Source organism: Agrilus planipennis, unplaced genomic scaffold (assembly GCF_000699045.2).
Source record: "Agrilus planipennis isolate EAB-ADULT unplaced genomic scaffold, Apla_2.0 scaffold72, whole genome shotgun sequence".
NCBI classification, from domain to species: Eukaryota; Metazoa; Arthropoda; class Insecta; order Coleoptera; family Buprestidae; genus Agrilus; species Agrilus planipennis.
This window is the reverse complement of record NW_020439081.1, coordinates 1,089,242-1,100,809: the sequence shown is the minus strand read 5'-3', so window position 1 is coordinate 1,100,809 and position 11,568 is coordinate 1,089,242. Positions and strand designations below refer to the sequence as shown.

The 11,568-nt window shown below is 36.9% G+C and overlaps 1 protein-coding gene across 2 annotated transcripts in view; it reads left to right on the top strand.

Moving 5' to 3' along the window:
* LOC108733199 (S phase cyclin A-associated protein in the endoplasmic reticulum) overlaps positions 1–11,568 on the top strand; it is a 56,086-nt gene that overhangs the window by 5,370 nt on the left and 39,148 nt on the right. The window lies entirely within an intron of this gene.

Below are 11,568 nucleotides of genomic sequence, written 5' to 3'. Positions count from 1 at the left end.
ATTAAATTTTGAACGACCATTCGGGTATTTATTTTTAAAATGATTTTACTCAAAATATTATGTGAAACTTTTTCAAAGATTTATGTATTTTGCATATATACTTTTCATTCGGCACCAATCGCGATCATTATTTTCACGAAAATGCGTGTATGTGTTAGTCAAGCACATGTGAACGGTGTGGCCAGTCGTTCCGCACTCTTAATGAACGTAGATTGCTGATACCTTTAATTTAATGTTATGATATATGCGATCTAAGCAGACACTTCTTACTAATTGCTATATTTTAATACGTTTTAAATATGATTTTATATTACTCTGCCACAAAATATAACATTGGTATTTTGTTTTTAACAAATAAAGAAGTTTGATATATTAAAAGTATTTTGCGTTAATTTGAAGTCTGCTAAACTTTTTCACGACAGAGCCATCTAACCACTTAGATTGAATACAGGTTTTTCGTAGGTACAGAAAATATCGTATGTGCCTAGTAGTGTTAAGGTAGCGCTCACCAGATTGCTGTACTATGTTCTTCGTGTAATTTAAAAAACTTTTTTACTGAAATTCAAGAAGAATAACGACATCGACGGACAACACTTCAATTTTTTTATGAAGGTGTATATATTTCATTTTCACTTGCGGTCACTTTTTAATTAAAAAATCGGGATTAAGAATCGTTCTTAAAATTTACAGAAACTTTTGTAAATTAATAAAGAATGTATGGTCATGTTTCCTTCAAATTCGTTTTGTCACACCACTTTGAAAAAAATCTTGTAATATGTTACGACAGTACAGTGATCATAATTTATTTATTTAAGATCTCTGTAACTAGTTTCCTCCTATTTAGCAAGGATTTTTCTTAATATAAATGTCGCGTTTCGTCATTAATCTCGTTATTTTTTCTCCTTGAGAAAAAGCTTCCTAGACGTTAAACTTCTTAATCATATAAAGAAAACAACATTGGATAAAACGTTCGCAGGACGTTGGTTTGATTGGAATCTTAGAACAAAAAATAGAATTATTTGCGAACACTAATTTGATCTAGGTCTACTTCTACCACTNAATGCATTCATTTCTGGCCCACCCTGCGTACAATTTTTTACACAATCTTTTAATTTTTCGATTAATACGTTGCCCATTTTAATATCTTAATATGTAGCAACAATACAATCTGGTGGAGAAATGTAAATTTTTGTGGTAAACGGTCCGGAAAAGTAAAATTGTACAAATGGGGCAAAGTATTAGCATGAATGTGAGGAGGAGTTTTTCCCATCGTTGCATTAGCGTGATGGATATACGTACTATAGTCGGATTCGGCAGCCCCATGCCGTCCGTCCGTCCGTTCCGACCACCCTTTAGTTCGGTCGAAAGCATCGTTTCTTTTGTTTTTTCCCCTTTCACGGAAACGTAGCGAACGTAGTGAAATATGAGGATTGTCCGCAAACCGTCGGAAGAATTCTTTTACGCCACCCTTTTCCTGAAACGCATTGTCTCGCAACCGTCTGCAGCTTAATAAATCGAATTGCGCCGTTATCATTACAGTCGTCATCGACAAAGTACCTATATGTACAATATATATATATATACGAATATGGTCAAAGATGACAGTGTTTTCGATAACTATAAAAAATGGTCGTTATAGTCAAATAAATTATGTATTACGCTCCTTAGAAGGTGCACCTTTTTCTTCTAAAATAGATAATAATATGAATAAATTTTGTCTATAACGAAACAACAGTTTTGGCAGTTTCTTCATCATTATCATCACAAAGTCTAGTTGGACACGCACCTTCACTTTTTCCTATCCTGAGATAATCTTCGTATTTCCCTAAAACTCGAACAACCCACATCCTTAACTATTTGCAAACAGTTATCTAATCTAGGTCTACCTCTACTCCTACTAACTCCCATTTCTGGTTCTAATATGTTTTTGACTAGACCTTCATGTCTGAGAAGATGTCCTACCAACCTATCGCACCTATTTTTTATTGACTTCCATACAGTCCTCTGTTCTATTCTTTCTAATACCTCTTCATTTCTAATCTTCTCTATCCACGGTATCTTCATCATCATAAGGTCGCCAGTTTTAAGAATGGTCGGACACGTATCTCAACTCATTCCTATTCTGAGCTAATCTTCGTATTTCCCTAAAACTCGAACAACCCACATCCTTAACTATTTGCAAACAGTTATCTAATCTAGGTCTACCTCTACTCCTACTAACTCCCGTTTCTGGTTCTAATATGTTTTTGAGTAAACCTTCATGCCTGAGAAAGTGTCCTACCAACCTATCTCACCTATTTTTTATTGACTTCCATAGAGTCCTCTGTTCTCCTATTCTTTCTAATGCCTCTACATTTATAACCCTCTCTATCCATGGTATCCTCATCATTCGCCTGTAACATCACATTTCGAACGCTTTTAACCTAACCTTCTAATATGATTTTGACTAGACCTTCATGCCTGAGAAGATGTCCTACCAACCTATCGCACCTATTTCTTTTTGTAACACCAAATTTCGAACGCTTCTAACCTTTTCTTACCTACACCTTTTATACAATACTGTTTTGCCAATACCACTCCATTTTATTTAAGGGTATCTTTAACTCCTCCTTGCTACATGCCAATACTGCTACGTCATCTAAAAATCTAAGCATATTTCTTGTCCTTTCTTTAATGATGTTTATCACGTCTTCTGCGCGTCTCCCTATGAGATTATTTTGTCATACTTACAAGGTGTTACAATATTCAAGAACTTTTTTTTTTTTTAAGGGAGTTACTAACGTAGACGATACACCACCATCGGATGCCTTATCTACAGCCCTTCTTCAACTGATAACTGTGGTTTTAAGGAATGCACCCAAAGACATTCCGTCCAACCGAATGCAAGACGTGGTTAGGTAAGTTCTATTATATGTAAAATTTTTTTTGGTAAATTGCATTTCAACACCTTATTATATTTTTGTTAATTTGACAAAATTACTAGGTAAGTAGAATAAAAGATCTATATATTGATATTATTTCCTTGACAATTAACTGAGGGTGTACCATAACAAATGCGTTAATGACTTACAAAGAGATGATTGTCAGAGAATTTTCTCCAAATGCACAATAATTCCAGTACTGAATTTTATGTGTTGGAGGCACAGGAAAAATGTTCCTCTCAAGTATCCCATGCAACAGTCAAAAACTGGGGCCATAGTAGACTACGATATTTTGGAATTTCTCGATGAGACTACGTTTGTTTTCGTTGTTTTTATGGTATAAAATTTGTGTTAATTTATACACATCGTAGCTTCGTATAACTCCCGTATAACAACAAAAATTTTATTTTTAATCGACTTAATGACCAGAAAAAATTAATGTCATTGTCTAATTTGCAATCGTTCCTAAAAGAAAAACAGATAAAAGAAGATGTATTTTTAATTTTCGTTATCTCTTAACGGAGAAAAGGGTATAAGACCACTTTTCCAGGTTGGTAACAAAAAGGTACCTAAGTTTTAGTTTTTCTTTTATTGGATGTCCGTATCATAAAATTAAATTTTTGATGTTTTTTGAAGAATATAAAAACTAAATTCATTTTTAAGGGTCGCGTGGTAAATAAGTTCATTAGTACAACTCACTATTGACGTTGGATCACAGAAAGAAGAAAACCAACTTCAATCACAAAGTTTTTCAAAAATTTCATGCTATATATTGCATGAGTTATTTGGATGACGTACTATTCAAAAAATGAAATTGTATTTTATTATCATCAAATTGCGTCTAGCCGACTAAAATTTTAGGATGCCATGAAGCTAGCCTGTTAGCCACATTGCCACGTTGAACCTCACGAAGCTACCTTATGTTTCATTCACGTATCACCCTAAATATATGCTACATGTGGTCTCCTTGTGGAAAAAAAAAGTGCTAGCTGATAAATTTTAATATTAGGATCCACTAGCAGATAACCACGAGCTTGTGTAAGAAGCTTTCTTAAATTTGATGCATGCTAAACCGAACTCCCATAAGGCAGATGTAGGGATTGCCTACCGAGCGGCATGGCCTAGAGGTTTAGACCATTGCTTAGCATTCGGGAGGACGCCTGCCTTGGTCCAAGTTTTTCTGTGGTTTTCTTGGATAACTTAGGCAAATGCTGGGGCATTAATATTCCACAGATAATCTTTCATTCTCTTCTGTCTTCATTTCGTCCGTCTCATCTTTCTCACCCGAACCACCACCCACCCATTCCCACGATTCCTGAAAGCAGGCTGAAGAGGGCCTTCCGCCCTACCTTCCGGCATAGTCCGGAGGGACTGCCCGCCCACCAGCATTACTGGCTGGTGGGAATGAAACACCCAAAAGTTTTTTTTTTTTTTAAGGACTGGAGACCGAGCGGCATGGCCTAGAGGTTTAGACCATTGCTTAGCATTCGGGAGGACGCCGGTTCGATTCCGGGTCCGTCTGCCTTGGTCCAAGTTTTTCTGTGGTTTCCTTGGATCACTTAGGCAAATGCTGAGGCAGTAATATTCCACAGATAATCTTTCACTCTCTTCTGTCTTCATTTCGTCCGTCTCATCTTTCTCACCCGAACCACCACCCACCCATTCCCACGATTCCTGAAAGCAGGCTGAAGAGGGCCTTCCTCCCTACCTTTCGGCGTAGTCCGGAGGGACTACCCGCCCGCCAGTATTACTGGCTGGTGGGAATGAAACACCCAAAAGTTTTTTTTTTGCCCACTTCTTTGAAAAGTTATAGGTGTCTGCATGCGTAATCTGCTGGTAAATCCTTCTGTCAGTATGACCTTCATTTGTTTCATGAAGCATGCTCCCTGTGGGAGTGCAGTATATATATTTTTCATATTCAATTTTTAAAAATGCATTCATTTCTGGCCCACCCTGCGTACAATTTTTTACACAATCTTTTAATTTTTCGATTAATACGTTGCCCATTTTAATATCTTAATATGTAGCAACAATACAATCTGGTGGAGAAATGTAAATTTTTGTGGTAAACGGTCCGGAAAAGTAAAATTGTACAAATGGGGCAAAGTATTAGCATGAATGTGAGGAGGAGTTTTTCCCATCGTTGCATTAGCGTGATGGATATACGTACTATAGTCGGATTCGGCAGCCCCATGCCGTCCGTCCGTCCGTTCCGACCACCCTTTAGTTCGGTCGAAAGCATCGTTTCTTTTGTTTTTTCCCCTTTCACGGAAACGTAGCGAACGTAGTGAAATATGAGGATTGTCCGCAAACCGTCGGAAGAATTCTTTTACGCCACCCTTTTCCTGAAACGCATTGTCTCGCAACCGTCTGCAGCTTAATAAATCGAATTGCGCCGTTATCATTACAGTCGTCATCGACAAAGTACCTATATGTACAATATATATATATATACGAATATGGTCAAAGATGACAGTGTTTTCGATAACTATAAAAAATGGTCGTTATAGTCAAATAAATTATGTATTACGCTCCTTAGAAGGTGCACCTTTTTCTTCTAAAATAGATAATAATATGAATAAATTTTGTCTATAACGAAACAACAGTTTTGGCAGTTTCTTCATCATTATCATCACAAAGTCTAGTTGGACACGCACCTTCACTTTTTCCTATCCTGAGATAATCTTCGTATTTCCCTAAAACTCGAACAACCCACATCCTTAACTATTTGCAAACAGTTATCTAATCTAGGTCTACCTCTACTCCTACTAACTCCCATTTCTGGTTCTAATATGTTTTTGACTAGACCTTCATGTCTGAGAAGATGTCCTACCAACCTATCGCACCTATTTTTTATTGACTTCCATACAGTCCTCTGTTCTATTCTTTCTAATACCTCTTCATTTCTAATCTTCTCTATCCACGGTATCTTCATCATCATAAGGTCGCCAGTTTTAAGAATGGTCGGACACGTATCTCAACTCATTCCTATTCTGAGCTAATCTTCGTATTTCCCTAAAACTCGAACAACCCACATCCTTAACTATTTGCAAACAGTTATCTAATCTAGGTCTACCTCTACTCCTACTAACTCCCGTTTCTGGTTCTAATATGTTTTTGAGTAAACCTTCATGCCTGAGAAAGTGTCCTACCAACCTATCTCACCTATTTTTTATTGACTTCCATAGAGTCCTCTGTTCTCCTATTCTTTCTAATGCCTCTACATTTATAACCCTCTCTATCCATGGTATCCTCATCATTCGCCTGTAACATCACATTTCGAACGCTTTTAACCTAACCTTCTAATATGATTTTGACTAGACCTTCATGCCTGAGAAGATGTCCTACCAACCTATCGCACCTATTTCTTTTTGTAACACCAAATTTCGAACGCTTCTAACCTTTTCTTACCTACACCTTTTATACAATACTGTTTTGCCAATACCACTCCATTTTATTTAAGGGTATCTTTAACTCCTCCTTGCTACATGCCAATACTGCTACGTCATCTAAAAATCTAAGCATATTTCTTGTCCTTTCTTTAATGATGTTTATCACGTCTTCTGCGCGTCTCCCTATGAGATTATTTTGTCATACTTACAAGGTGTTACAATATTCAAGAACTTTTTTTTTTTTTAAGGGAGTTACTAACGTAGACGATACACCACCATCGGATGCCTTATCTACAGCCCTTCTTCAACTGATAACTGTGGTTTTAAGGAATGCACCCAAAGACATTCCGTCCAACCGAATGCAAGACGTGGTTAGGTAAGTTCTATTATATGTAAAATTTTTTTTGGTAAATTGCATTTCAACACCTTATTATATTTTTGTTAATTTGACAAAATTACTAGGTAAGTAGAATAAAAGATCTATATATTGATATTATTTCCTTGACAATTAACTGAGGGTGTACCCTAACAAATGCGTTAATGACTTACAAAGAGATGATTGTCAGAGAATTTTCTCCAAATGCACAATAATTCCAGTACTGAATTTTATGTGTTGGAGGCACAGGAAAAATGTTCCTCTCAAGTATCCCATGCAACAGTCAAAAACTGGACAAATAGCTACAAACGACATTTATAATAAATATATTTGAGATGATAGATGCAATGGGAAGGAATGTTGATAATTTTACCTGACAATTAAACTGTCATAATACATATGCATACGTATCAACATGAAATGTGTTCATAGGTACACTTTGTCATCCGCGACAAATATGCGCCGGTGTGTGTTAATAAATATCAAAGTGGACGGACATCAGAGGGAATATAAATAGAGCAAATGAATTATAAAATAGGGCCGTGATTGAAACATCACGCTGCGCTGTGGGCTATCAAAGTAAAATAATCAAGGATTATCATTGTTTGCAGATGTCAGGAGGACACAGGGGTTGAGTCGTGACGCGTAGTGACGATGACGTCCATGTGGGGTGCCAAATAAAACGGGCGGACGAAGGGTGGGGGGGGTGAAAATATCGCGACGGATCGAATGGGAAAAACACACCGAGCACGAGTGACATGTATACGCGCGCGGGAGTATTCCGATTAGGGGTGGGAGGTTAGAAGGGAGGAATGTCGCGTTTTTTTTACGACTGTTTTAAAATTTCATCAGGTAGATGCAATACCAAACTACGAAATTTAATAACAATGCCATTAACGGTAAAACATTAACGACTATTACAAATTATCATGAGAATTAAGTCGTTATGTAAATATCAGCATCTATATTGTATTAGTGCTGAAAGCTTCACAAAAATTATTCCAAAAAAGTCGTGTCTAACTGGGTATAATTTGTGAATGCTTACTATGAATATCGAACTATTGTTCGCAACTACAACTTTCGAAGAATTATTACCTATTACAATGGATTTCGGCTATAACGACGACGAAGCGACCACTGTAATTTCGTCGTTATATCTGTGTGGATGTAAACAAAAGATACGAAAGCTCTTTGTGTTTTTGGTGGTCGACTCTGGTCGTTGTATTTGCATAGGATTACTAGGGATTTGTTACAAACGATTCATTAAAAACAGTCGCTACACCCGAACTCGGCGTTACATCCGAAGCCGCTATAGCTGCATGAATTTTGTACTAAAGTATGCTTTAAATTCAAGGGACTTAATGTCGCTATAGAAAAATGGTCGTAATAAATGAAATCCACTGTGCCTATCTCATAAAAAGTTATTATTTTCAATTCATCATCATCACCAGGTCGTTAGTCTGAAGGCTGCTTGGACAGGCACCTCCATTCCTTGCTATCCAATCCATTATCCCTAATAACTATTTGTGAATATACTATAGGTCTTCCGCAGCCCTTCTTTACTCCTGTTTGTACTTCTGATATGTTTCTACCTACCCTTTCATGTTTCAGATAGTATCCTACTATCCTGTATATTCTTTTCCAAATTTGATAGTTTTCTGTTTGTTTATAACCAATTTACGCTTTAACTACTCAACCAATTATCATGAAATTTTCTACATATTGTCAGGGGTACAGAAAAGAGCATAGGGTTCCTTTTTTCCTACAGTCTTTCAGCGTCTTTGAGAGCGTCTCTCACAGTCTTTCACAGTCTCTCAGTTATTGCCTAGGTGTTTTTATGAATCACTCACAGTCTCTGTATGAGACTCCAACGATAAAATTGTTAATTCTGAGATTCGAGTCTCTCACAGAGAGACTGAATGAATAAAACTGAAAAATTAAGTGACTCGAGTCTCTTGTAGAAAGACTGGGATGTCTGAAATATGTTGAACTTTTTTTTTAACCATGTCTATCGAGACACCACTTATTAAGAGATTCGAGTTTTTTTTTTAGAGATTCGAGTCTCTCGTTCAGAGATTCGAGTCTCTCGTTCAGAGACTGGATACGAAATGAGGATCTCTCTATGAGCGACTCGAGTCTCTCGTTCAGAGACGCTAAACAGAGGCGGAGACTCGAGTCTCGCTTTCAGAGACTCTAAGAGACTGAATATTTTTATCTTTGGCTGTAATAGCTTTATTATTGTATAAACACTAGTAGCAAACATAGAGGTCATTCATATACTTCACACATTCGCTAATTTATCCATTTTCGCTCGGCGACTTGAACAAAAAAAAAATGCCAACAAAGAAATGTTAAAGTAATTTCAATGTTCGGTGATCGTTTTGCCTTGCCTGTATCGGCGTATAATTTCCGTACCTTTTGTAAACGCGTCCCTTTGTTTATCCAATGTCAAACAATCGAATATTCAATTAAGTATTATGTGCGTACTGTGCATGCGTATATCGTGGGCTCCTGAAAGTGCAGTTGTTACAACAGATCGGGACGCGACATGTGCACAAAAAGTTGCTCTTTTTGCGGCGACATACGGTCAAACGGGGCGATCGCGAAATACCACCCCAATTTAGAGGGCGCACTCGTTTTACTCGATGTATACCGTCAAAGGTGCATGGGCGCCCATTGTCGACTTTACTAGCACATGCTTGTAAAGCAAGTACCTATCTATTGCACACTAGGTGGGGTTTGGACAATTCTATTGACAGGTTGTCAATTGATTCTTTTATCGATAATTTTCTGCATAATATAATATAAAATTGAAGCGCTTTATAATTTACTAGTTGTGCCCGCGGCTTCGTCTGGTCGGAATTCAATTTGTAACTGCAAGAGTCATCTTATATCAATTTGTCAATTAACCTTGCGGACTTTTCTACAGGTCTTTTTAAGCTTTGCATGTCTTCATTCTGACAGACTTTTGATTAAATGCCACCCTCATCAACATCCCAAACAACATTAAGTTTCATTCAAAAAGTCGTTTAAACACTAAACCAATGAAATAAACACTAAAAATCGGCTGGATCCTAAAAAATGCAACGTGTAATTATACAACACGCTACTGAAGTGAAACTTCTTCAAACACACAAACATACCGGGATAGGGGTTAAGGAATTGGTTTAATGGTATTATTTGTACACTATGTTTCGCACGGGTGCAATGCTGATAGTAAATATACCATAGAATGTTTTTATATACAACAATCACAGCTTTTTTTGTCATTAGACAATACAAACCGGCCGGTACCGCCGCAACCGCTATGTCCCTGCATTTTAAGTCTGTAATATCTTCGAAAATATTCATTTAAATTACATGCTGTAAAGGGCCATATTGATCTATATTAAATGCACAATGTATTTAAAAGTACTTAATTGGATAAGGATTAATGCTGTATTGCTTAAAATCGCTTCGTAAATAAGCCATTATTTCTCGTAAAAAGTAAAGGACAAAAAATGGTTATTGTGGGTTATTCCTAACAGATAGACATATATCATCGCTGACTTTTTTGTAGACCTTTTTAAGGTGTAAAATATTGTAGTACATTATTTTGATCTATCTCGTAGGGTTTAGCAACCGTTTGCAATGTAAGCGCAAAAAAATGTGTTTATTTACTACATCACATTACAATCCTCTAAAATCAGTGTTTCTCTACTATATTATACATGTATTATACATACAAACTTTCCTCTTGAATTACTCTACCTATTAAAAAAAGCCGCATTAAAATCCGCTGGGTAGTTTTAAAGATCTAAGCATACATAGGGACAGACAGCGGGGGAAATGCGTTGCATGATTTCGTTACATGGTAACTCGCATGAAACGAACTTACCCTACCGTTCGTAAAGAAGTTTCACTTCAAAAAAGTGTCGGATTCAATCTGTGTATCCGGCACATCTCTAGTCTAGAACTCTAGTACTCTTAGATTATCTACATATAGATGAAAACTAGTAAAAAAAAAANTGGTCGTAATAAATGAAATCCACTGTGCCTATCTCATAAAAAGTTATTATTTTCAATTCATCATCATCACCAGGTCGTTAGTCTGAAGGCTGCTTGGACAGGCACCTCCATTCCTTGCTATCCAATCCAATATCCCTAATAACTATTTGTGAATATTGTACAAATGGGGCAAAGTATTAGCATGAATGTGAGGAGGAGTTTTTCCCATCGTTGCATTAGCGTGATGGATATACGTACTATAGTCGGATTCGGCAGCCCCATGCCGTCCGTCCGTCCGTTCCGACCACCCTTTAGTTCGGTCGAAAGCATCGTTTCTTTTGTTTTTTTCCCCTTTCACGGAAACGTAGCGAACGTAGTGAAATATGAGGATTGTCCGCAAACCGTCGGAAGAATTCTTTTACGCCACCCTTTTCCTGAAACGCATTGTCTCGCAACCGTCTGCAGCTTAATAAATCGAATTGCGCCGTTATCATTACAGTCGTCATCGACAAAGTACCTATATGTACAATATATATATATACGAATATGGTCAAAGATGACAGTGTTTTCGATAACTATAAAAAATTGTAGTTATAGTCAAATAAATTATGTACTACGCTCCTTAGAAAGTGCACTTTTTTCTCCTACAATAGATAATACAATGAATAAATTTTGTCTATAACGAAACAACAGTTCTGGCAGTTTCTTCATCATTGTCATCATAAGACTAGTTGGACACGCACCTTCACTCTTTCCTATCCTGAGCTAATCTTCGCATTTCCCTAAAACTAGAACATCCCATGACATCCTTAAATATTTGTGAACAGTAATCTAATCTAGGTCTACCTCTACTCCTCCTAACTCTTGTTTCTGCCTCTAATATATCCCTGAC